The sequence below is a fragment of the Mustela erminea genome, chromosome 10, assembly GCF_009829155.1.
Source record: "Mustela erminea isolate mMusErm1 chromosome 10, mMusErm1.Pri, whole genome shotgun sequence".
NCBI classification, from domain to species: Eukaryota; Metazoa; Chordata; class Mammalia; order Carnivora; family Mustelidae; genus Mustela; species Mustela erminea.
The window spans coordinates 104,517,849-104,542,509 of NC_045623.1; the positions used below are offsets into that span (position 1 = coordinate 104,517,849).

A 24,661-nucleotide genomic window follows, 5' to 3' on the forward strand; every position below is an offset into this window, starting at 1 on the left:
TTAACTTTTTTTTTTTTTTAAGATTTTATTTATTTATTTGACAGAGAGAGATCACAAGCAGGCAGAGAGGCAGGCAGAGAGAGAGGAAGGGAAGCAGGCCCCCTGCCGAGCAGAGAGCCCGATGCGGGACTCGATCCCAGGACCCCGAGATCACGACCCGAGCCGAAGGCAGTGGCTTAACCCACTGAACCACCCAGGCACCCTAAATTCTAACTTCTAAATTCTAAAATTAAAATTAAAATTCTAACTTCGGCAGTTAGAAAAGTGAAACAAAGTTTCACTTTGTTGTGAAAGGTCCACATGGGTAAGGAAACACGGGAAGTTTGGATTTTCCAATCCAAATTCGGAGGATAAGCAAGGTGACTTTTTTTTTTTTTTTCCTTGAGCCGCTTTGGTTCCTGCTCAGAATCTAAAAGGTGCTGTCTTTCTCGTTTTCTTTGCTTTTTTCTTCCTTCCTCCCTCCTTTCCTCACTTCCTCCTTCGGCCAGCTCCTTTCTCTTGTTATTAGCAAGCATGACACTCAAATATAAACATAGTAACACATGTGCCTTTACTCGTGCAACATTTGATTTTCTTAGATCCCAGTCGCTTTGAAGTCGATCAACTGGAAAGCACGAGAGCCGGCGGCCACAAGAGGGCAGTGAACACCACACGGCAGAGGGCTGGCTGGGGATCCAGGGAGAAGAGCTCTCTCCTTCTATGGACCAGAGGACAGATGCTCAAGAGGTTTGGGGACTTGTCTGAGAGGGTGGAGTTCTCAGAGTCTGTTATCCTCAAAGTTTAACATGTCCCCAAGTGCCAGGACGCTCCTCCCCAAGAACTCAGCTGTCTGATGATTACGTACAACTTCCCAGAAGAAAGAAAATAGATGCTCATGGACAGGAAATGAGAAACTCTTTCCTGCTTTAGGGCATTTGAACTTGCTGTTCCTTCTGCCTGGAATGCTTTCCCCTTATCTAACCCCCGGGGCTTAGCGTCGATTTGCGCAGACATCTCAAACTCAAGATATTCCAAACTGGTGTAGGGTTCCTGTTTGGGGGTGGACGGCACTGGGCGGACCCTCCTCACTGTGATGGCAATGGGACGGTTACTTAGCCTCTCTCGTTTATAAAATTAAGATAAGAACATCTGCATCGCAAATTTTTCCTGAGGCTTCAGTGAGGTTACACATTCAATTAGATTGTTTGCATCACGTGGCCCGGTGTGTGATCACCTCGATGCCTGGCAGCTTCTTCAGTAACGGGTGTCATTTTCCTCCAGACACCAGGCTTTCCTACTTCCTCTCCTAAGGCAAAAAACAAACAAACAAACAAACAAACAAACAAAAACGATTAGCATCCCTCGACTCTCTCTTTCACCATCTGCATTTAACTAACCAAAAGATCTCAATGTACATTTCCAGAATCCGGTCCCAACTGCCACTATCCTAATCTGTGCCTTCAGTACTTTTTGCCTGGATCATGGGAGCTGACTCCCAGCAGCCTGCCTCCCATCCAGGCTCTACACAGCAGGTCAAATAATCGAAGTAGGATAGAGCTTGGCCATGTAATAAGAGCCTATTCTGAATGGTGAACTCGTCTGGATTTGAGGCTTAATTTGACAGAGTTTTAACCTCTGTGTTATTGATGCACCTAGGACTGATTTTTATGCTTGGTGTGAGGTAAGGATTCCATTCCACTTCTACGTGGATGACCGAACCTTTCCCCCCTTAATCTGCAAAGTCCCTCGTGAAAACTCAGTATCTAATTACAGATGAAGTGAAAACACAGGTTTTGGGCTTCATTCACACATTAGGATTCAAATAAGGCCGAGAAAATAATTCGACTCTGCGCTTGAGACATGTCCCTTGGAAAATGTCTTCAGAATGAGCTAAAATGGGGAAAGTGGCAGTCACTCCCCCACACCCATGACCTTGTCTGGATGACAGAAATGCAGTTGTTTATCTCAAGCTCTGATTTAAACAGACAGACAGACAGGGTTGCTTCTGAAATTTAAAAATTGAAAAATGAAGAGAGTGTCCCATGATGTCTACACAGGTCTTTTATCCCCATTAGAATATGAAACTATTTAATGAATTCTGACAATTTTTGAATAAGAAATGAGGACTGAGGGGCGCCTGGGTGGCTCAGTGGGTTAAGCCTTTGCCTTCAGCTCAGGTCATGATCTCAGAATTCTGGGATCGAGCCCTGCATCGGGCTTTCTGCTTGGCAGAGAGCCTGCTTCCCCCTTTCTTTCTCTGCCTGCCTTTCTGCCTACTTGTGATCTCTATCTGTCAAATAAATAAATAAAATCTTTAAAAAAAAAAAAAGAAAAGAAGAAGAAGAAGCCACGTCTCCTTTAAAAAAAAAAAAAAAGATATGAGGACTGAGCAATTCGACCTTTGTTTGGCTCTGAGTCAAGGACTATTTTTCAAATGATAGTTATCTTTAAATGAATAATTGACAAGTTATTGATTCTTTTTTTAAAACATTTTATTTATTTATTTGGCAGAGAGAGACACAGCGAGAGAGAGAACACAGCAGAGGGAGTGGGAGAGGGAGAAGCAGGCTTCCCACTGAGCAGGGAGCCCGATGCGAGGCTCAATCCCAGGCCCCTGAGATCATGACGTGAGCCCAAGGCAGACGCCCAACGACTGAGCCACCCCAGCGCACCCACAAGTTATTGATTCTAAAACCGTGCCGTGGTGCTCCTCACCCCACCCGCTTTGCCACCAGCATCTATGCTGTGACTTTCCTGCACTGATCACCCAGCTCGGAGCCACTGTCTTCCCTAAGAGCAAAGGGGACGGCAGTAGAGGACCAGAGTCGGTTCAGACCTTCTATGAACACTGGCCCGGGAGGACTGACCCCTGAACTCTGGGAGCAGGCGTCGGGAGCACTGTCTGCGCACTGGCTGCTTGGTCTGCGGACCAAGAAGTGACATTGCTCCTCGCAGCGCGGCCCCAGCTACGATGCACGCGGCCAGCTCCGATCCTCTGGGCTTTGGGCTGTGTGATTCCTTTTAAAGAGAAGGTTTCTTTTTTCATTTCCTTCTTACCTATGTCCATTGTTGATCAAACACACACAATCCACGTCTTCCTTCCCTTCTTTTGCTTTTCTTTTCACGGAAGGATCTCTAGACTGGCTGGATGCCGTCTGCACCTCCAAGCCCTCTGAGCAGCCTTCCTGCTCATGGCGGAGGGACTCCAGGAGCCCAGCGCAGCGCCTGGCAGAGACGAGGTGCCCCTGTATGAGTCACCTATAGAGAAGGGGAGGGTGTTCCGCAAGGTGAACCTCGAGAAGGGCCGGGGAGCTTCATTACTCACCTTATCCTAAGGAAGGCAGCAGAGTGGGACAGCAGTTACCGAAAGAAGCTTTGCAGCCAAACATACACCTCCTTTTTGGAACAAAGAAGAAATAAAAGTTAAGATATACTTTTGTAGATGTGATGAAGGTTTGGAGAGAGTAATTAGGGTTTTTTCATACATTAGTTGTTGAAGGTGGAACTTGGAAGCGTTTCTCTCCTGCATCGTCGTGTCTTTCGGCTTTCTGGCTATTTGAGCATCCTCCTAAACAAATTTCGGAATTATTGAAAGGTTTTTTTTTTTTTGAAGATTTTATTTATTTCTTGGACAGAGACAGATCAAAAGTATGCAGAGAAGCAGGCAGAGAGAGGAGGAAGCAGGCTCCCTGCTGAGCAGAGAGCCCGATGTGGGACTCGATCCCAGGACCCTGAGATTATGACCTGAGCCGAAGGCAGAGGCTTTAACCCACTAAGCCACCCAGGTGCCCCTATTGAAAGGTCTTAAGAGAACCAGTTTTGGAAAGGTTGTCAGAACAAAGACAATGTTTAATCTGTGAGTCACATCTTCGTTTCTCACTTGGAGACTTATCTGCTCTGCAGTGCTCACAGAATTTTTTTTAAACTGCAAATGTTAGCTAAGTATTCTTTTATTAATTTGCTGCAGATCTTGTTCTAACATATTATCATGAAGACATTTAAATAGAAAGTCAAGACTCATAAATTTCAGCCACAGCCTTTCTGATAAAATCAATAGTTTTTTTAAAAAAATATTTGATTGATTGATTTGATTAGAGAGAAAGGGAGAGAGCACAAGCAGGGGGAGCAGCAGGCAGAGGGAGGAGGAGAAGCAGGCTCCCCGCTGAGCAAGGAGACCAACATGGGGCTCGATCCCAGGACCCCAGGATCATGACCTGAGCCTAAGGCAGATGCTTCACGACTGAGCCACCTTGGTGCCCCTATGTGTAGCTTTTTAAGGTATAGATAATATGATTTTTTAAAAGATTTATGTATTTATTTCAGCGAGAGAGAGAGCAGGAGTGAGGAGCAGAGGTGGCAGGAGAGAGAGAAACTCACGCAGACTCCCCACTGAGCATGAACCAGAGATGGGGCTCAACCCATGGCTCTGAGATCACAACCTTAGCTGAAACCAAGAACTGGATGCTGAAACCACTGAGCCTCTCAGCACCGCCATAATGTGACTTTTTTTTTACACTCTGCTGTGAGCGTCTATCTTTCCAGGTCAATAGCCAGCTGGCCTCATCGTTTGCATGCTGCTAGAAACATCTAGGCAAGTACACATTTGCACATTCTCTAATAATCTCCTCGGGATGGATTCTTTGCAGTGGTATTACCACGTCAAACATGATCTATTTTTTAAAGATTTTTTAAGCCACAGTCCCAAATTTGGTTCTGAGGACGGAAGAGCCCTCAGCTTGCATGGCCCTTGGGAGGAAGGCGCACGTTCAGATGTCTACTTGAAAAAACTCTGAGGGAGAGGAAAACCCGGTTCTAGTCAGCCGCAGTCAGCCAAGCCAGGAGAGTGAAAGTGAGGTATGCGAAGAAGCCGAGATCAGAAAGGATGTGGGAGAGGTTTTCAGAACTTTCTAGTTCTGAAGATGGTCTTGCAGTTGGTTTTTGTTTTTGGCATTTTTCTTGAACTCTTAGTGAAGTGCCGTGCTGGGGAGACTGGGCAGAGGTGCTCCGTTATTATCTTTGTTTTATTTTTAAAGATTTACTCATTCATTCACGTGTGTGAGAGAGAGAGCACGGGCAGGAGGGGCAGAGGGAAGGACCGTCCCAAGCAGACTCCACGCCGAGCGCAGATGGCGACGTGGGGCTCGATCTCATGACCATGAGACCATGACCCGATCTGAAACCAAGAGTCAGATGCTCAGCCAAAGGAGTCACCCAGGCACCCTGGAAGCTCCATTCTTAAAGGCTGTACCGTCACAATGTCAGCAAACAGCCCTCGGGGCCCTACACAGCTGCTTCACCTTCCCCCCAGTCCGAGGGCTGGTTTCCACCCACCCAGCCACTGCCCGCACAGCTTTGGGTTTATCAAATGTGAGGCTCAAATCTCACGCTTTCCATGGGGTCTGAGGAGGCAGGGGCCCAGCACTTTAACCTCCTTCATCTCAGACATAGTGTCTTGGATGAGATAACAAGAGAATTTTCAGGAGCCGTTTGCCCACGTGGGCTCCTTCAGACAATGGAAACCTTGAAGCAGACACCGTGCTGGAAACGAAGAGGGCACGGTGAAGGGTGTGAACAAGAAACACTACCCGGACCTTGCAGTGGAGTGACCGGCAGCGGGCAAGGAGAACGGTGACGTGCAGATGACGCATCAGGAGCTGAGGCTGGTCCCGTGCAGATGACGCATCAGGAGCGTCATGCATCAGGAGCTGAGGCTGGTCCCCACTTCTTGGCGCAGGGGCGAGGGCCGCAGGCCGGCTGGCGGGATTGGGGCTGAGAAGGCTGAGGCTGTTGAGTGCCTTTTGGAGGGGTTGCAGCTCAGGGAAGGCGCTGTGTGCGTGAAAGTGAGTTGTGTAGCTGGAAACACAGTTTAGGTGGCAAAGGAATCAGAGAGACGGATGTGGGTCATACACACAAGGTCAAATGTAAGTGAGACCCAACAAAGCAGAGCCCAGGATGGAGGAGCTGGGTGTGCTTTTGTGTTTTCAGTTGCTGGAGAGATGCAAGAGTTTAACATTTGAATTCTTTTTTTTTTTAATTTTTTTTTTATTTTTGAGTAATCTCTGCGCCCAACATGGGGCTCGAACCACAACGCCAAGATCAGGAGTCACGTGCTCCTCGGACCCAGCCAGCCAGGAGCCTCTGATTTCCTTTCACGTGCTTGTTTCCTTGAATGTTTCCCCAGAATCTTAGCCCGCCTCTGCCAGAACCAGGCAAGAATTCTCGACATCTTCCACAGATGTGGTTTAGGCTTTGAGAGGAGGACCTACCGCTCCTGGGGCGGGTGGTTTTTGCCCTTTGAGCTTAGCTGTAAAGTATATAAAATAAATGCTATAAAATATCAGCTTGGCTGACTTCAGTTTTGAAGAATGATCACTCCTGAATTTCCCAAGTTCACTTCTAATCTGTTTTTACATTTTAGGTTTTTTTTTTTTTTCTTTAAATACTACATTCATTGTTGCAGATAAAAATGTAAACTTGACCTGTGTGTGGTTGCATTCATTCATGGAAGAATTTAGGGGAGCCTGGGTGGCTTGGTCGGTGAAGCGTCTGCCTTCCACTCAGGTCATGAGCTCGGGGTCCTCCGATCCAGTCCCATGTAGGGCTCCTGCTCGGCGGGGAGCCTGCTTCCCCCTCTCCCCGCCACCCCCCAGGCTCATAGAAAGAGAGAGAGAGAGAGAGGGAGGGAGGGGATGGATTAATTCTTCCTTCTGCTTCCTTGGTCCCTGCCTTTGCCTCTGGACCCTGCAAATGTGCCTGAGGCCAGAGATGCGGTGGGAGCTCCTCTGGACCCGGATAGCCTGCGATGTGGGAGAGAGACCCACGAGGGTGCCGTCTGCAGGGAGAGGCCCTAATGGAAAAGGCGAGTCCAGCCACTGCGCGTCATAATGGAACCTCTTAAGAACAGAAGGGCCCGATGATTTGAGTTACGCTGGCAGAATCCTCGCACATGCTCCTTGGCAGCAGAGAGAGAAAGAACCACAGGCAGACAGCCCACAGAATGGCCACATTTGAGCTCATTTTTGCCATTTTCCCCCCCTGACAATTAAAACAGTGAAAGTCCTAGAAGAGTCCGTGTGTAGTGTGCGGCTGCGCAGGCTCAAGGACGACGCTAAGGGAGAGCCGGGCTGGAGGGGAAGAGACGTTCGGCTCCCGGGTTGGTGCCAGCGCCTGCGGGCAGCTGCTCCGTGGGCCGCGCGCCCCCCTTCCTGAGCAGGCCCGGCCCCTCGCTCAGCTCACCCATAGGCCCCACCTTTCAAAGAGAACGTCCAAGTCTACGAGGACTCTGGATTCCCCCGGATCTTGAGGAGAGCAGACCCTGCTGCTTCTCTTTCCGGGGAGGTAGACCGTGCAACGACTGCTTTAGGGCTGTGTTCGTTCACGCTGGGACCACAGGCTGGTTTCCGTAAACCGACAGTTCCACGTGGGCTTTGGGGCTCCTGGAGGTGGGGTGTGCATTTGTTAATGGAAGTAAATGAAAACTGTTCTGGTTAAGTAGATTGGTTTTTATTGTATTGTATTGTATTGTATTGTATTTTAAATTCCAGTGTAGTTAACATGCAGTGTTGTATTGGCTTCAAGTGTAGCACGGAGAGATTCAACAGTTCCCACCAGCGCTCAGTGCTCGTCCGGGGAGGGGCTTCCTTCATCCCCACCCCCCAGCCACCTGCCCTCTGGTGACCATCCGCGTGTTCTCTGTAGTTCAGTCTGGTTTTGGTTTGTCTCTTTTTTTCTGTTTGTTCTGTTACTTAAATTCCACCTGAGTGAGCTCATATGCTACAGTATTTGTCTTTCTCTCACTTATTTCATTTAGCATAATACTCTCTAGCTCCATCCTTGTTGTAAATGACAAGATTCCATTTTTTTAAAAGATTTTATTTGTTTATTTGACAGAGATCACAAGTAGGCAGAGAGGCAGGCAGAGAGAGAGGAGGAAACAAGCTTTCTGCTGAGCAGGGAGTCCGATGTGTGGCTCAATCCCAGGACTCTGGGATCATGACCTGGGCTGAAGGCAGAGGCTTTAACCCACTGAGCCACCCAGGTGCCCCAAGATTCCATTCTTTTTATGGCTGAGCAACAGTCCGTTGTATCTACACAACATCTTCTTCATCCATTCATCTATTGATGGACACTTAGATAACTTCCTTAATTTGGCTGTTGTAAATAATGCTGCAATAAACATGGGGTCCATGTGTCCTTGTGAATTATGTTCTCATAATTTTGGATGAATTATCCAGCAGTGCAATTACTAGATCATAGGGTACTCCTTTTTTTAGGCTCTGAGGACCCTCCACACTGTTTCCCACAGCGACTGCACCAGCGTGCGTTCCCACCAACAGTTCCCAAAGTGTCCCTTTTCTCCACATCCTCACCAACACCTGTTGTTTCTTGTGTTTTGGATTTTAGCCCTTCTGATGGGTGTGAGGTGATATCTCATTGCGGTTTTGATTTGCATTTCCCTCGTGATGAGTGTGCTTGAATAGTTTTTAACTACTTTCAAATCTAACAAAACTTGAGTCTGACAGCAGTATTCATTCTGAGTCTGTCATATGCGGAACATCAATTTAGCTCTTCTGAGATTTCCTTTTTAGGGATTATAGAAGTTATCACTGAAATTATTTTAGATGCCCTCCTAGATATATCCAAAAGGACAAAGAAATTGTGCCAAAGGAGCAGATAAAGAGCTGGAAAGAATCTATAGGAAAGGGAACCTTTAGGCATGCATCAGAGGCTGAGTCTGTATGAACTGAAAACTCACCCATGTTCTAGTTCTAAGGCTGTGTAACAAAGGTCCCCAAATACAGGGGCATAAGACAGTCACTTTCATATGATCGTGGATTATGTGGGTCAGGAAACCAGATGGGGGAAGATTTGCCTCTGCTTTACCAGACCTGGTCCTCTAGCTAGAAGATTCCATGGCTGAAAGTAACAGGCTATTTGGGAGCTGAGGTCATCCAGAGACTTCTTCAGTTGATGACAGCTCTCAGTGGGAGCCCAGCTGGCCTGTCATCCTACCCATGGCCTCTGATGTGCCCTGGGATTCCTCATAATACAGTGACTTCAGGGCAGTCAACTTCCTGCATGGTGACTCACACTTCCAAAGGGGAGTGTCTCAGTGAACAATGAAGATGATGCATCACCTTTAGGCCCTAGCCTCAGAAATCATGCAGCACAGTGTGTAGGAGTTTTAAAAAATGTTCACAAATTCTTTGATCCTCCCTCCCCAGGGTGCACCTAATTCTCCTGCTCTATACTTAGTGACTCATGTCTCATGAATGGAATATGACAGGGGTGACTGTATATGACCTCCAAGATGAGGTAATGAAAGGCACACAGCTCCCTTTTTCCACACCCACCCCTACCCCGTTCTTGAAGCCAGAGGCCATGTCATGATGATCCTCAAAAAGACCAGGGGGGCTGTCCTGCCAAGAGTCACGTGAGCCAGCTATCTTGGATGTGGACTGTCTTAGTCTGTTAGGGCTGCTTTTATAAAAATATCATGTGCTGGGGGGCTTAAACAACAAACACTGATTACTCACAGTTCTGGAGGCTGGGAAGTCCAAGATCAAGGTGTTGACAGATTTGGTGTCTGGAGAACACTTGCTGGTTTCTTCATAGATGACCATCTTCTTGCTGTGTCCTCATCTGGCAGAAGGGTGACAGAGGTCTCTGGGGTCTCTTTTATAAAGGCACGAATCCCATTCGTGGGGGCTTTAACTTCATGACCTAATTACCTCCAGGTTCTACCTCCAAATACCTTCACTTTGGGGATTAGGTTTCAATGCAAATTTTGGGGGGACATGGACACTCAGCCTGTAGCCCAGATCAAGCCTTCAGCTGATATCTTGACTATAACCTGAGACCCTAAACCTGAACTACCCACTTAAGCCATCCCCAGGTTCCTGTGCTCAGAGACCGAGATGATAAATACCTACAGTGTTAAGCTGCTAAGTGTTAGGATAACTTGCTACTCTGCAGAGAAGATCAAAACACAGGGCCAGGCCACATTCGAGGGAAGGTGACCTACACTCTCCTTATCAATGGGAAAAGTGCAAAAGAATTTGTGGATCCTTTTTCAAAGTGTCCTAATTCATAAGGGAACAATAATTATTTTGCTCCTCATGCACCCACCAAGTTTAAGTGTTCCATGGAAGCTTCACCACAAAACCCCCCCTTTCATTATTTGTTTTTCTTAATGTCAAAACAGTTACATGTGTTAGGAATCCTGGGTCCCTACTTGGTCAAAGAAAAGAGAGTTCTTGATGAAGCTGACCTTCCAACATTGACTTGACTAAAAATAAAATTCCTTTTTCCGGAGTTTCTCTCAAGTAGCTTCATTGAACAGATTATGCTTGGTCTCACCTTTAATCTCACTGTTCTCAGGCTGGTCCCTACTCTCCTCTTCCATTTCCTTTAGTAGGAAACTAACTCCTATTCGTCCTTTGTGTCCGAGGCCAGGAATCCACCACACCCAAAGTATCCTCATGGAAAAAAGACTTCCTAGGAACCCCAACTGCTTGGAACTCCCCAGTGAACGTCTCTCTTATTGTATTCACCACCCTGTGTTATGAAGATCTGTTTTTGTGTGTCTGTCTTCCCCACTGGGATGTGCTGCAGGGACTGTGTCTTACTCCTCTCACATTGGTGCCAGCATCTGGCACATCAGGAGCACTGCCTGTCCGTAAACAGTGATGATGGTGTGACCTCCACACTTAGAGGACAACAGTAAGAGTTGACACCAACATGCTAAGCACGTTTCACACCATCTCTTTTAATTCTTGCAATGAGAAGACTGACCGCAATTCCCCTTTGGCAGATGAGCAAACTGTGTCAAGGAGAGACTGAGAGATTGTCTGTGGTCCCCAGTGGGAGAGTGGGACCACCCGCCCATTCACACGTCATCAGAACCCAGAGTCTGCCCTTCCACCCCAACTCTATATTGAATTCTATATTCTCAATCCTAACAAAACAAGTTTGAATGGTTAGCATTCTTAGAAAGAAATTTAACATTTAAATAAGCAATGTCTCTTAGATTATATATGATTATATATAAGTGGCAAAAAAGAGGATGAAAGAGAATAAAGCACAACTGAGTCATTTCATAACACATTGAACACATCTTAAATAAAATGTTGTGCACAAAAATGCAGACACAGATAAAGCTGGGGAGGTAGTCTTTGAACTATAAGACCTACTCATGCTTGGAAACTTACAGGCTCAATGACCAGGAAAGAAACCATTGAATCCTTCAGCTACATCCTGACATTTCACATTTTCCAACCAGTGAGACTATTTTACCCTGTAAAAACCTTGGCTCCCCCAAACAATTAACACAATCAGCCTGCTTACACGGAGAAGAACTAAAGGAATGGGTCTCCAACCCTAGCCCACTCTAAAGACTAATAAAAAAACTCACGTAAACTCAGGAGTTGTATTTACTGGAAGTGGGATCTCCTGTTGTCATGTAATTATATTCTAATGCAGGCAAACACTGTTCTCTAAAAGGCATTTTGATTCACGCTAATAAAGTTATGCTGCTTCATATATGCAGGCCAATAAAACAGGGGTTGTGGGGTGTGTGGGGGAAACAGGATGCAGAATAAACATGAGACTGACCTTGCAAAGGTTAAAAGAACAACAGATGCATTCTCCAGGCGTTTAAAAAACTGATCATGCAGGGAACATGTTTTCATGAGCCCACCTCTTTAGAAGCTTAATTTGGTCTACAAACTGGGCAAAAGAGGTGAGTTTGTGTGCAGTTTACTCATTTGTGTTCCAAATGCAAACATTATTATTTGAGGATTTGCACAAAATGTAACATGGAGACATCATGAAGAAAAAGGGAGAAAGCAATTTTCAGTCCAACAGGATAATTACTTAGATAAAGCCTCCACTCCAGTGACTATTAAGCCCTCTTAGCAAACGAAACATCCTGAAGGGGAGAAGTCAAAGTACAAAGAACAACTATTTGAGAATTGTGACAGGTAAACAAGGAGGTGAACTGGTAGGGAAATTAAATCTGAAGATTCAGGAGCGTAAGTAGTAAGTTTCTCATTGTTTTTCCTCTTTTCTTTGCTACCTTTGACCTGGGGGCAGCTCTGGTCATAAAACTGCAGCTCTGGGGCACCTGGCAGTTCAGTCATTAAGTGCCTGTCTTGAGCTCAGGTCCCTGCATAGCACTGGGTTCCCTACTCAGCAGGAAGCCTGCCTCTCCCTCTCCCACGCTCCCTGCTTGTGTTCCCCTTTTCCCTCTCTCTCTCTGTCAAATAAACAAATCAAATCTTAAAAAACAGCAATTGTGTAGCTCTGTTTTTTGTTTTGTTTTGTTTGTTTTTTCCAGAGGAAAAGGAGAAAGGACTGAGAGCAACCCCATCTCAGATCTAAAAGATAGCAGAGAGCATAGTAATAACTCAAAAAGAAAGTCTTGATTTCTAGCCACAGGACTGAGAAAGGGGCCCCTGGGAGCCAAAGAGTGATCAGTGGATTATAGAGAGGAGAGAGCTGGTGAAGGGGATCTCTTAATTCTATTGGACATGAGTCTATATGGGCATGAGTCTTTAGCATGCCCTAAAGCTGTGCACGCACATGAGAGACCCAGATCAACACAGCAAAGACTTTGAGAACTAAACTACAAACATAAACACAGCCTACCTTCTAAGTGCTACATGCATGAAACAGACACCAAGGAACACAGCAAGATTTTAAAAACTTAAGTGGTATTGAAATCACTATTCACAAAAGGCAAAATAGAACTTGTGGTAGTAACCTAGCCAGGGAACTGCCAGCTAAACAACTCAGTGTACTTCAGAGGATTTTAGCAGGACATAGAGTCTCACAACAAAATCATCAAAATGTCAAACAATCTTTGGCATATGAAGAGCCAGGAGTATGTATGTAACCAATCCTCAAGAGAAAAGAAAATCCACAGACACCAACCCTGAGTTGACCCCAATATTGGAATTAACAGAGGCTTTAATGTGGGTATTATAACTGTGCTCCATGGGGTAAAGGTAAATACACTTCAGATAAATGGAAAGATAGACAGTCAGCAGAAAAACAAAAACCATATAAAGAAATGTAAACTTTAGAACTGAAAAATACAATATCTGGAAGAAAACAGAATGGAAATGACAGAGGAAGGAGTCAGTAAACTCCAAGATAAATCAAAGGAAATTATTTAATTTGAAAAACTGAAAGAAAGATTAATTATAAACAATTGAACAGAGCCCCAGGGACCTCTGGAATAACATCAAAATATCTAATATTTGTGTCACTGGAGGTCCAAGAAGGGAAGAGAAAGAGACTGGTATGGACAAATATCTGAAGAAATAGTGACCAAAAACTTCACAAATTTGGTGAAAGATATAAATCCACAGGTCCAAGAAGCTCTGTGACACATCAAACAGGATAAACTCAAGGAACACAGGCTGGGATACAGCATAATAAACTGGTGAAAACCAAAGATAGAGGAAAGATCTTGATGGCAGTCAGAGAAAAGTGACACCGTGTACACGGAACAATTGGAATGGCTGTGGATTCCTCACCAGAACCTACAGAAGACAAAAGACAGCAGAACCATGTTCTATACTCAGTGCAGATATTCTTTAGGAATGACAAAACAAAACAAAGACATTCTCAGATGAAGGAAGACTGAGAGAATTTGTTGTCAGGACACTTGCTCAAAAACAAATACTAAAGGAGGTTCTGCCAGCTGAAGAGAAGTGATGCCACAGGGAAGCTTGGTATTGCAGGAATTCCTTTAGGAATGAAGGAAGAACAATAGAGGTGGTATATATCTGACCAAATATAATAGACTATTTTCTTAATTTCTCTAAAATATGTGTACCACTGAAAGAAAAAAAAAATTATAGCATTGTCTGGTAGAATTTTCAGTGAATAGAGGTGTAATACATACGGACGACTATAATATAAGAGAGAGGAGTAGGGAGTACCTGCTGGCTCAGTCTGTTAAGCATCCAACTCTTGGTTTCAATTCAGGTTGTGATCTCATGGTTGTGAGACTGACCCCTGTTTCAGGCTTTGCACTCAGTGTAGAATTTGCTGGAGATTCTCTCCCTCTCCCACCCCTCTACTTCTCCCCCAACCCACACTCTATAAATAAATAAATAAGTAAATAAATTAAATATTGAAGAGAGAGAGAGGGTAAATGGATTTAGATGCTTATAAAGTTTGTATATTTTACTTGAATTGTTAAAATATTAATCTAAATAGACCACGAAAAAGTTACGTATGTATGCCATAATCCCTAGAGCAACCACTATAAAATAACCTAAAGAGAAATAGAAAAAAAATAGATAAATTAAAAGGAACTACTAAAAACATTCAAATAATCCAAAAGGATGTACAAAAGAGGGAACAGAGGAACAAAACACAGTGAGAAAGAAAAAAAAAATTTATACACACACACACACACACAATGGGAGACCTAAATCCAACCATATCAATAAGCACTAAATGTAAATGGTCTATTTTATACCAACTAAAAGAGATTGTCAGATAGGATTGAAAACACAAGACCCAAATATATGCTGTATTTAAAGACATATCATGCTTCTGCACAGCAAAGGAAACAGTCAACAAAACAAAGAGGCAACCCACAGAATGGGAGAAGATATTCACAAATAACAATACAGACAAAGGGCTGATACTCAAGAGCTATAAAGAATTCCTCAAACTCAACACACACAGAACAGATAATCAGGTCAAAAAGTGGGCAGAAGACATGAACAGACATACAAATGGCTAACAGACACATGAAAAAGTGTTCATCATCATTAGCCATCAGGGAAATTCAAATCAAAACCACATTGAGATACCACCTTACACCAGTTAGAATGGCCAAAATTAATAGGACAAGAGACAACAAGTGATGGAGGGGATGTGGAGAAAGGGGACCCCTCTTACACTATTGGTGGAATGCAAGTTGGTACAGACACTTTGGAAAACAGTGTGGAGATCCCTCAAAAATTTAAAAATAGAGCTACCCTATGACCCTGCAATTCCACTACTGGGTATTTATCCCAAAGATACAGATGTGGTGAAAAGAAGGGCCATTTGTACCCTAATGTTCATGGCAGCGATGCCCACAGTTGTCAAACTATGTTGTCAAACAAGATGCCCTTCAACAGACGAATGGATAAAGAAGATGTGGTCCATATATACAATGGAATATTATGCTTCCATCAGAAAGGATGAATACCCAACTTTTGTATCAACAGGGACAGGACTGGAGGAGATTATGCTGAGTGAAATAAGTCAAGCAGAGAAAGTCAATTATCATATGGTTTCACTTACTTGTGGAACATAAACACGAGGACATTAGGATAAGGAAAGGAAGAATGAAGTGAGTGAATCAGAGGGGGAGACAAAGCATGAAAGACGGCGGACTCTGAGAAACAAACAGAGTTTTCAAGGAAGGAGTGTGGGAGGATGGGCGAGATTGTGGTAGGTCTGGAGGAGGACATGTATTGCATGAAGTGCTGAGTGTGGTACATAAACAATGGATCTTGGAACACTGAAAAAATAAAAGAAAAAGGGGAAAAAATAAAATAAAAGCTCTAACAGATACAAAAAATAAAGAAGTATAATGACTTAGGTTAAAAGCAGAAGGAAAAAGAAGGTATACTATGAAAATATTAGTCAAAAGAAATTGGAGCAGCTATATTAATATAGAGAAAGTAGATTTCAGAAAAAGAAATGATGAAAAAGGGATTAAATTAATAATAGTAAAAGAGCCAATTCACCAAGAAGACACACCATTCCTAAATGTGATGCACAGTGAAAGAGCTTTAAAATCTGTGGAGCAAATCATGATAGAATGAAAAAGAAAGCTCATAATTATTCTTGGAGATTCCAACAGTCTTCTCTTAATAATCAATAATTTCTAGTGCAGAAAATCAGTAAAATATGCAAGATGTGAACATTTTAAATCAACTTGATCTAATTGAGATTTAGAAAACATTCCACCTGGGCGGCTCAGTTGTTTAAGTGTCTGCCTTTGGCTCAGGTCATGATCCCAGAGTCTAGGGACAGAGCCCTGAATCAGTTTCCCTGCTTGATGAAGAATCTGCTTCTCCCTCTGTCCCTCCCCCTGCTCATGTGCTCTCTCTCTCAAATAAATAAATAAAATCTTTTTAAAAAAGACCAACATTCCATCCAAAACAATAGAATACACATTCTTTTCAAATGCACATGGGGCATTCATCAAACTGGGTCATATTTTGAGTCATAAAACAGACATTAACAAACTTGAGATCATAAAAGTATATTTTCTGGTCATAATGAAATTAAACCAATAATCAAGTACAGTAAGATATCTGGGAAACACTGAAACACTTTGAAATTAAAAAGTACATTTCTAAATAATCTATGAGTCATAGAAGTCACAAGGAAATCAGAGAATATTTTGAACTGAATGAAAAAATTTTAAAATATCAAGGTTTGTGGAATCCAACTAAAACAGTGCTTAGAAGGAATCTACAAGATAGTTCCTAGACCTAACTAATAAATTTAACCAGGTCACAGCATATGAAGTAGTATCCAAAAATCAAGTGTATTTTTATATACTAGCAGTGAGCAATTTAAAAATAGGAATTACACAGACAGGACCATTCCAATAGCACCAAAATCCACATTGTTACTCCCAAGTGAAAAAAATTTTAGATTGATCAAGAATCTGTATGCTGGTGTGTATAGCATCATAACTCATAATTGTCAGAGACTGCCCTTTAAATGGTGAATGGATAAATCACAGCACACCATTAAATGGAATATAAAGTAATAAAAAGAACTGAAATGTTGATTCAGACGAATTTCAAATGCATTATGTTAAATGAAAGAAGCACATCTCAAAAGGTTATGTACTGTATGATAATTCCATTTATATGATATTCCTGCATATATAAAACTTTATTTTTTTATGTATTATTATTTTTTTAAGACAACACTTGAGGAATGGAGGACGCATTGTCAGGGATGTGGGTAGGAGGAAGATACAGACCACAAAGGGTCAGCTTGAGGGAAATTTAGGGGGTGAACAGAACTATTCTGGGTCTTGATTGTGGTGGGTTCCTGATTATAAACTTGTCAAAACTCACAAAGCTGTTTGGCGAAAAGTGTACATTTTACTGCGTGATAAATTAAAAATGAAAAAAAAAAAAAAGAATGAAATCCACACTCCTCATCTGAGTCCAACTGGAGCTACCAGTCCAGTTCAAAACACAGTAGGATTGCAAAGCAAGGTTTTAAATCAAGGACACTAGGGGAAACCCATTTTTGTTGTTGTTTTAGTCTGATAGAATAAAGAGGGAAAATAAATGTGCTGCATCATGTTATAAAAATAGTAAGATGACCAACACGTGTTGATGGATTTATTTTTAAAGATTTTATTTATTATTTGACAGAGAGAGAGATCACAAGTAGGCAGAGAGGCAGGCAGAGAGAGAGAGGAGGAAGCAGACTCCCCGCTGAGCAGAGACCCCCGATATGGGACTCGATCCCAGGACTCCGAGCTTTAACCCACTGAGCCACCAGGCACCTGGAATTTTTTTTTTTTTTTAAAGTCAGAGGGTATTTCGTTCAGAAGAAAAATACTGAAGAGCTCAATAAGGCAATATCATGATTCCTTATATTACATGCATAACCAATTTCACGGGATGCTCCCATCTTTGGATCCTTCTCCTTGTTTTTCTTATTCCGGGAGAGCTACTGATACCGCTACCTTCCTTCCTTGTGCTTGAAATCACAATACAGAGTAAAATGCAGGTCAAGTGCAGCAATGGCTTCTGTACAATTAGACAACTCCATCTTCAGCAGGCAATGCAAGCACACCACAGTATATTTTTGTTTTGTTCTCCGATTGCCACACCACTGCTAGGTTGTCATTTGTTTTGGAAGCTATAGATTAGATGCATGTGCATTTGTTCTGGGAAGTATTCTGTATCTAAGTCTTCCCAGCAGGGACGGCCACGAATTGGCTTGTGGCTAGGGCCAGTTGTGTGTGGAAGACATAAGTCCATCGAATGGTACAGACCATTAAGAACAAATATTTTTTCAGCATTTTGTAAACAGGAATGTTCTGTAAGTACTGTGTATTTTTACAGCACAGGATAACAGGGCCCTTTACCAAAAAGCAAAACCATACCATTTTCTTTAGCAATTTCTCAAAATAACTTTTATTCCCAGGTGATGACTCAAAAGTTTTAATGGTGTGCAAACATACGACTAAATATCAAGTATAAAAAATCCCTTAACAAGACAAAAATATATCCGCCCTGTAATTCTGACTATGAAATTCATACATTTTCATTTACTTTCAATTACAAGAACCATAGAGTACAATTATGACGATGCTCAATTCTACAATAAAATCGAGAAATGGAGGCGCCTGGGTGGCTCAGTGGGTTGAGCGACTGCCTTCGGCTCAGGTCATGATCCTGGACTTCCAGGATCGAGTCCCGCATCAGGCTCCCAGCTCCTTCTGGGAGTCTGCTTCTCCCTCTGACCTTCTTCTCTCTCATGCTCTCTCTCACTCATTCTCTCTCAAATAAATAAATAAAATCTAAAAAATAAAATAAAATAAAATCTAGAAATGGACCCAGAATTAGCTTTCTAAATAATACCGATGTAATTTCTTTTAAAAAGTTTATCAGTGGAAGTCCCTGGGTGACTCAGTGGGTTAAGCCTCTGCCTTCACTCGGGTCATGGTCTCAGGGTCCTGGGATCGAGCCCCGCATCGGGCTCTCTGCTCAGCAGGGAGCCGGCTTCCCCCCTCTATGCCTGTCTCTCTGCCTGTCTGTGATCTCTGTCTGTCAAATAAATAAATAAAATATTTTAAAAAAAGAAAAGAAAAAAAAGTTTATCTATGATAAAGGTGTGGAATTGTTTAAAACGTGATATAGGGAAACCCTGTTAGAACCAATCTCTTTTGTTTGGAATATTCTAGTCAGTGACAGGACAGACAGCTCACAGACTGAAATCTGGCCTACCTCGACTGAGGTAGCATGGGTTTGCGTCCTGTGGATTAACATTAAAAATAATGACTTTTATATTTATTTAAAATTAACACTAGCTCGAATACTATCTTAAGCATCCCTGTCTGAGCTGAATAGGGCTATCTGGAAATGGTAAAATTGTTTCTCTGTGTGAGTAGATAAATAGTCATCATCCGCGTCGCTTGTGGCAAATTGTCCTCTGTTCCTGCAGCCTGGGCCGAGATGGGTTTGCAGCAAGCAGTGCGGATGGCAGGAAGACGCCAGAGAGGCCTGAAAGCCTCTGAGGTCCCCCAGACGCGGCCAGGGCAGGAAGGACTTTGTCAGATCTTCCCGGCGTCTTTGTGCGGGAGCAAGGGTAGCGCGCAGGTCTCTACGGAGACTGAACCTGGACACCTGGGATGCCTTAGACCAGGTGCGGTGCAGGTGACTCCCGATGGGCCCGGAGACCAGATCGCTTGATTTTAGGGATGCAGCAAGAAAGGGGGCGTGTTTCAAGCACAACAATCCAAGTACCAACAACCATCTGCCAGGGGCCCCCTCAGCCCTAGGCCGGGGGCTCCACACCCCTCCTACCTCCGGGGGGCGCTCGGCCCCACAAGCCCTCCCCGCGCCTCCTGGCCACATCCCTGCGGACTTCACCATCTCACTCACCCGGCTCCACCCGCGCGGTCCTAGGAGGCCTAGCCCAGGCTGGACCCCCGCCACCAAGTTCCACCCCACTCCGCCCACCAAGGCCCCGACTCGCACCAGAGTTGGCCACGCCCCTACACATGTGCCACGCCCCCTCGCCGCGCCACGCCTCACTACTCCAGACACGTCACCCTTTGCCTGACCCAGCCCAGCCGCAGCTCCGCCCCATCACTCTCTCCAGGGCCGGCCTACGCGGTTCGCCACGCCCCCAAGCCGCGCCCAGGCCCCGCCTCCGCTCTGGATGCAGGTGCGGGAGGCGGCGCTCCCATGCCCAAGTCCTCGTCCCCTCCCCGTTCCTCCCACCCCACTCCCCACACCCCAGGTGACAGACACTATGCCGGGCTTTCTCCTGCACTTCCAGGGCCCAGGGACCTCGTGCTCGGCCGACAATGTTTGTCTCCCAGACCCCTGGGCCCAGTCCAGGTGCTAGCGCCTGACAAAGCAGCCCTATAGACCCAAAGACAAGCAGACATAAAAGAAAACTGATCTTTTGGAAATTGTCCAAGTATGTTCACTTTCTGAATGAGACTATGTACAAACAGTAAAACATAGTTTTACTGTTTGTACAGTAAAACTATGTACATAGTAAGACTATGTACAAACCAGTAAAAGCTGTAAGTGGATGGATGGATGGATGGAGGTTGGGCAGAGGGAGGGACGGGTGACTGCATGGGTGAAGGGCGGCTGGGTGGATGAGACCACTTTAGAATAGTGGCCCTGGGAATCAGGACACTGGAAAATTCTACTAGAAAAGACCAGCTGTGATTTGGCCAGGCATGTCATGTATCACACAGACGACACATTCTTTAAAGGTCGGCATCAACAAATATTGTTTGAGCACTGCTCTGTTGCAGGCAATGAGAATACAGCAGAAGTGCACGGACACCAGATTAAACCCACAGCATGTCTGAGGCTGTGGAGAAAAGCCAGGGCAGGTGAGGGGGCACAGGAGCTGAGGCAGGATCCTAAGGCAGCTTTTGATTAGATGGATTTGTGCTTGTAAATCACTGCGTGTCCGTCCCGGAGGAAGCATACTGCATTACGTATTTGAATAATAAGCACGTGGACGGATGGCAAGAGGAAAGCAGCCTCTGGCCCTCACAGCTGGTCCTGCTGAGCACTGATTTCACGAGCACCATCAGACGAGGTCACCTTGTGTCTGTGCTGGACCAGGACAAAACAACAGCACAGGCAAGCAGGTCTGCTCAGACAAAAACAAGAGCTCGTTTGAACCACAGGAATGATCCAACACCCGCTATCCTGGCTAACATGAGAGACAGCTGCTTCTCTTCCATCAAAGCTTGAGCCTCACACGGTTTGTCCTATTTTCTGGATAAAAGTGGTTGAGATATCCAAGCATAGGATCACCTCTGCTTCCAGATAGCCGCCAATCAAGAGCACAGCCCTACTTCTTGGAGCCCCTAGCCCCCCAAATCCCCCACCCCGGATCAGTTAGGTCCTTTTCAATGCCTCCTTACTGAGATACCGAATGGTTCCCCATGATATAAGGTTTTATTAAGATGAGTCAAAAAAACCCCAACTTTCTTTGGCTATCACTGTGTTCTTGGTGTTTGTTTTGTTTTGTTTTTATTTAGAAGACATTGCAAAAAATCAAGTAATAAAAATGAAATGATTTTCATAGAAACAATAGTTCAATATTCTATATTTTTAGAAACTTGAGAGATTCTCTCCATCTTTACATTGGAGGATTCAGGTGAACTAAATTCTGATCTTAGAGCAGGTCTGCAAGAAATATAGGAGGACTTTGGAAATGAAAGCTGCGTTACTGTTTCAGGGGACAAGAGGGTTTTCTCAGCTGAAACATCAAATAGTTCTATGAGTTAGGGACTCCGGTGCCCTGTGAAGAATTTAGTTTTAATGTTATGATCTGAGTTGGAATAGAAGTGTCAAGGATACAGGCTACCTTCCATTACCTACGAGTTAAGGAAGGGACATAGAAAGAGTAATCATGAAAAAGTCACCCCACTGGCCCAGCTCGGCTCAGCGCCCACTCTCCCAGCAGACCTATCGCTCTGCTTCACCCCACATCCAGCCCTCAGTCACAATTAAGATTCTCTGCAACGAAAAGTCTCCTGTGACATCGGAAATGTGGAAAACGCTGGCTGAAGCCGTTCAGGCATCAGTCAGGTGACATTTGAGTCATTCCCTTGAACAATGCCTACACGGGGCTCCCAGGTAATTGGATGGATCCAATCAATAACGAGAGCGGGTGTTTGCCCAGCACCCTTCCTGTCGCTGTCACTCGTGACGCATCCCCTGGCGCGTGAAGTCCAGACCCAGAGTCACTGCTTTGGCAGCTCACCGTCCTTTGGAAAGTGGCCTTCTAGGTCACAGGGATGGGGATGGACGTCTCTGCCAGAAAATCAGTGCCTGAGAGTGAAGACCCAGCCCTCCTGCGGCTGCCCACGAGATCCCGTGGAAGGCAGCTATGCTCACCACTATACCACCAACGCGAGATCCCGAGGAAATGTGACATTTTCAAGGCAAATGGAAGGGCTTATTTTTTAGAGTTTATAAAAATCTAGCCCCATCGAGTAGGGCGGGTATCACTGGACACGTTGCTGTTTTCTCGTGTGGTCAGCCTTCTTCCGGGGAGGGGTGGGCAGGGCCATGCTCGCCCCGTTCCACAAAGTGGCTCCTCTCAGGTACCCCTGCAGCATAAGGACCCCTGAGCACCCGGGGCTACCCTGAAAATGGTCGGTCACAGAGCTCCCCACTTCCCACAGTGTCAGGTCCTGTGAAGGACGTCAGGTATGGTGACACGGGGTCCTAGAGCAGGCCCAGCGCTCATCACACGCCGCAGGAGCTTGGCAGGCTTCTGGACCTCGTGCAGCCTCCCTTCCATCGTCTGAAAAGCAGGGATGTTGCCGCGGCTCTGCCCGCCACTCTGGAGACCTGGGCATGTGCTGCCCACAACACGCAGAAGCTGGACACCCGCACTGACATCATCGATATTATTCTACCAACAGAGGAAGTGCCCAACCTGCTGGGCTTTTCCCCTTATTTCTTGAGCCATTCTAATCAGCCTCTCAACCCTTGGTGCCATCAAAACTGTTCCTGCCAAAGACGTGGTCAGTCTCCTGGGCCCTCACCTGCTCCACGCTGCTCCCCTGTCCGCCCTCACGTCCTTGGTGACGCGTGTGGCCACACGTCTTTACACACCCGCTGCTGACTCCAGGTTCTATCTACAGCCCAGGTCTTCCTCCTGGACCCTGTGTGCGTCCAGTTCCTTCTCGACCTTTGCCTGGGCAGGAGGGGGCGCTAACAGGCCCCCAAACCAATATGTCTAAACCACTCCTGACAATCCCCTGCAAGCCGGCGCTCCCCACGACGGTCCCCGTTTTGTTACGGGTGACGCCGCCCTTCCAGGTTCTCAGGCCAAGGACGCTGGGGCATCCTCCATGCCTGTCTGTGTGGCAGCCAATTCGCCAGCAAATCCTAGTGGTTCGTCCTTCAAGACAGCTGCAGAATCTGGCCATTCTCACCCCCCGCCCTTCCAGCCCCCAGAGGGCGGCCTCTCCACTTCCACCTTGTCCCCCGTGCCCACCTCCTTATGCCAGACTGAGTCTTTTAAAACATCATTCACATCCGGCCATATATTTGCTCCAAAAGGGCTTCTGTCCTACTCACTTTAAAGCCAGAAGTCCTTAAAATAACCAAAAAGAACCAAAATTTGCCCCGCTACCATCTTTGCCTGCAGCCCGCACTGTTCTCCCCCTTAATACTGCCGGACCCATGCTGACCTCCTGGGTGTTGCTCAAAGCTCAAAAAGGCATAAACCAATCCTACCCCAGGGCCTTGGCAATTGCCATTACCTTTGCCTGGAATGTTTTGTTTTTGGTTTTTTCCCAGATAGCACATGGCACTCTCTTCCTTTCCTTCTATACTGATTACCCAAAATGGCCCCGTGCCCTACCACCACCCTCCTGAGCCTACTCAGTTTTTTGCAGCACCTGTCACCTTCTGATGCCCTAGATATTGAATGACACAACTCCCTTGTTTCAAACCCTTCCTTGTCTCTCCTCTTTGCTATTAAAGGACAAAAATCCAAATTCCTTAACTTGGCGATGTGATCTAATCATCTAGGTGACTACCCCTCTGGTCTTGGCAAGCTGGGTCCAGCCTTTTGCAAACACACCGAGCACATCCTCAGGGCTTCGGTTCAGGCTGTGTTCTCACTCGGTCCCTGACCACCTCTCCCACAAAGCCCCGATTCTCCTGGGGGGTGGGAGCGGCTGTGATTCCCGAGGGTTACTGCCCCAGTGCGACTGACAAGGGAGGCACTCAGGAGCCCTACATGCAATGGTTACTCCAGATATACATTAACATAAACTAAGTCTATATCCAATATAGATTAGGTTAAATTTTTCATGAATATGCATTCATGCAAATGAACCCAAGAGCCTGCAACTAATAGAAGTAAGAATGGACCGCTATGATGTCTGAAACATCATCTGAATGGGAGCTGTGCTGGTGTCAGGGACCCAGGTCGGCTTCAAAAACAGCATAATCGCTGTAGTGTTTGAAGAGCACAAACGCATTTCTGATCGACTGTCCTGAATTTTGACAGCGCTCACTAAGGAAGCACCAGACAGGCTTGAAAGACTAAGCAGAGTCACTTCTATCAAATTCTCCTCACAACTGAGGACTACCCACAAAAGTTAGGCCCATGGGACTCACGGACAGACACAGCAGCAGCTTTGGTGAACTCAGATCAGTTTCAAAACAGACCAAACAGAGATTTCTGACTCTGATGTTTATCCAGTGGACACTGGTGCTCCATGGGCACGAGTCACTCCAAATATGTCATACGCACTGTTTGCTTCTTCAAAGACACAAAAAATTCCCTTCTGGTTTAAAAAGGTAATTTGTGGGGTGCCCATGTGGGTCAGCCCATTATGCGTCTGCCTTTGGCTCAAGCCATGATCCCAGGGTCCTGGGATCGAGCCCCCAGTGGAGCC

General features: G+C 45.3%; 1 long non-coding RNA gene across 2 annotated transcripts; it reads right to left on the reverse strand.

Annotated features, from left to right (window-relative positions):
• Positions 1–807: 807 nt before the first annotated feature.
• Positions 808–19,740, reverse strand: LOC116567955. 2 transcript variants are annotated; one of them, XR_004276450.1, is made up of 5 exons: positions 19,641–19,740; positions 9,516–9,621; positions 3,305–3,375; positions 3,037–3,204; positions 808–1,285 (listed from the first exon to the last, which is right to left on the reverse strand). It is a non-coding gene; the product is annotated as an uncharacterized LOC116567955 (long non-coding RNA). The 2 variants fall into 2 exon arrangements; XR_004276451.1 differs by lacking the exon at positions 9,516–9,621.
• Between the last annotated feature and the right edge of the window lie 4,921 nt (positions 19,741–24,661).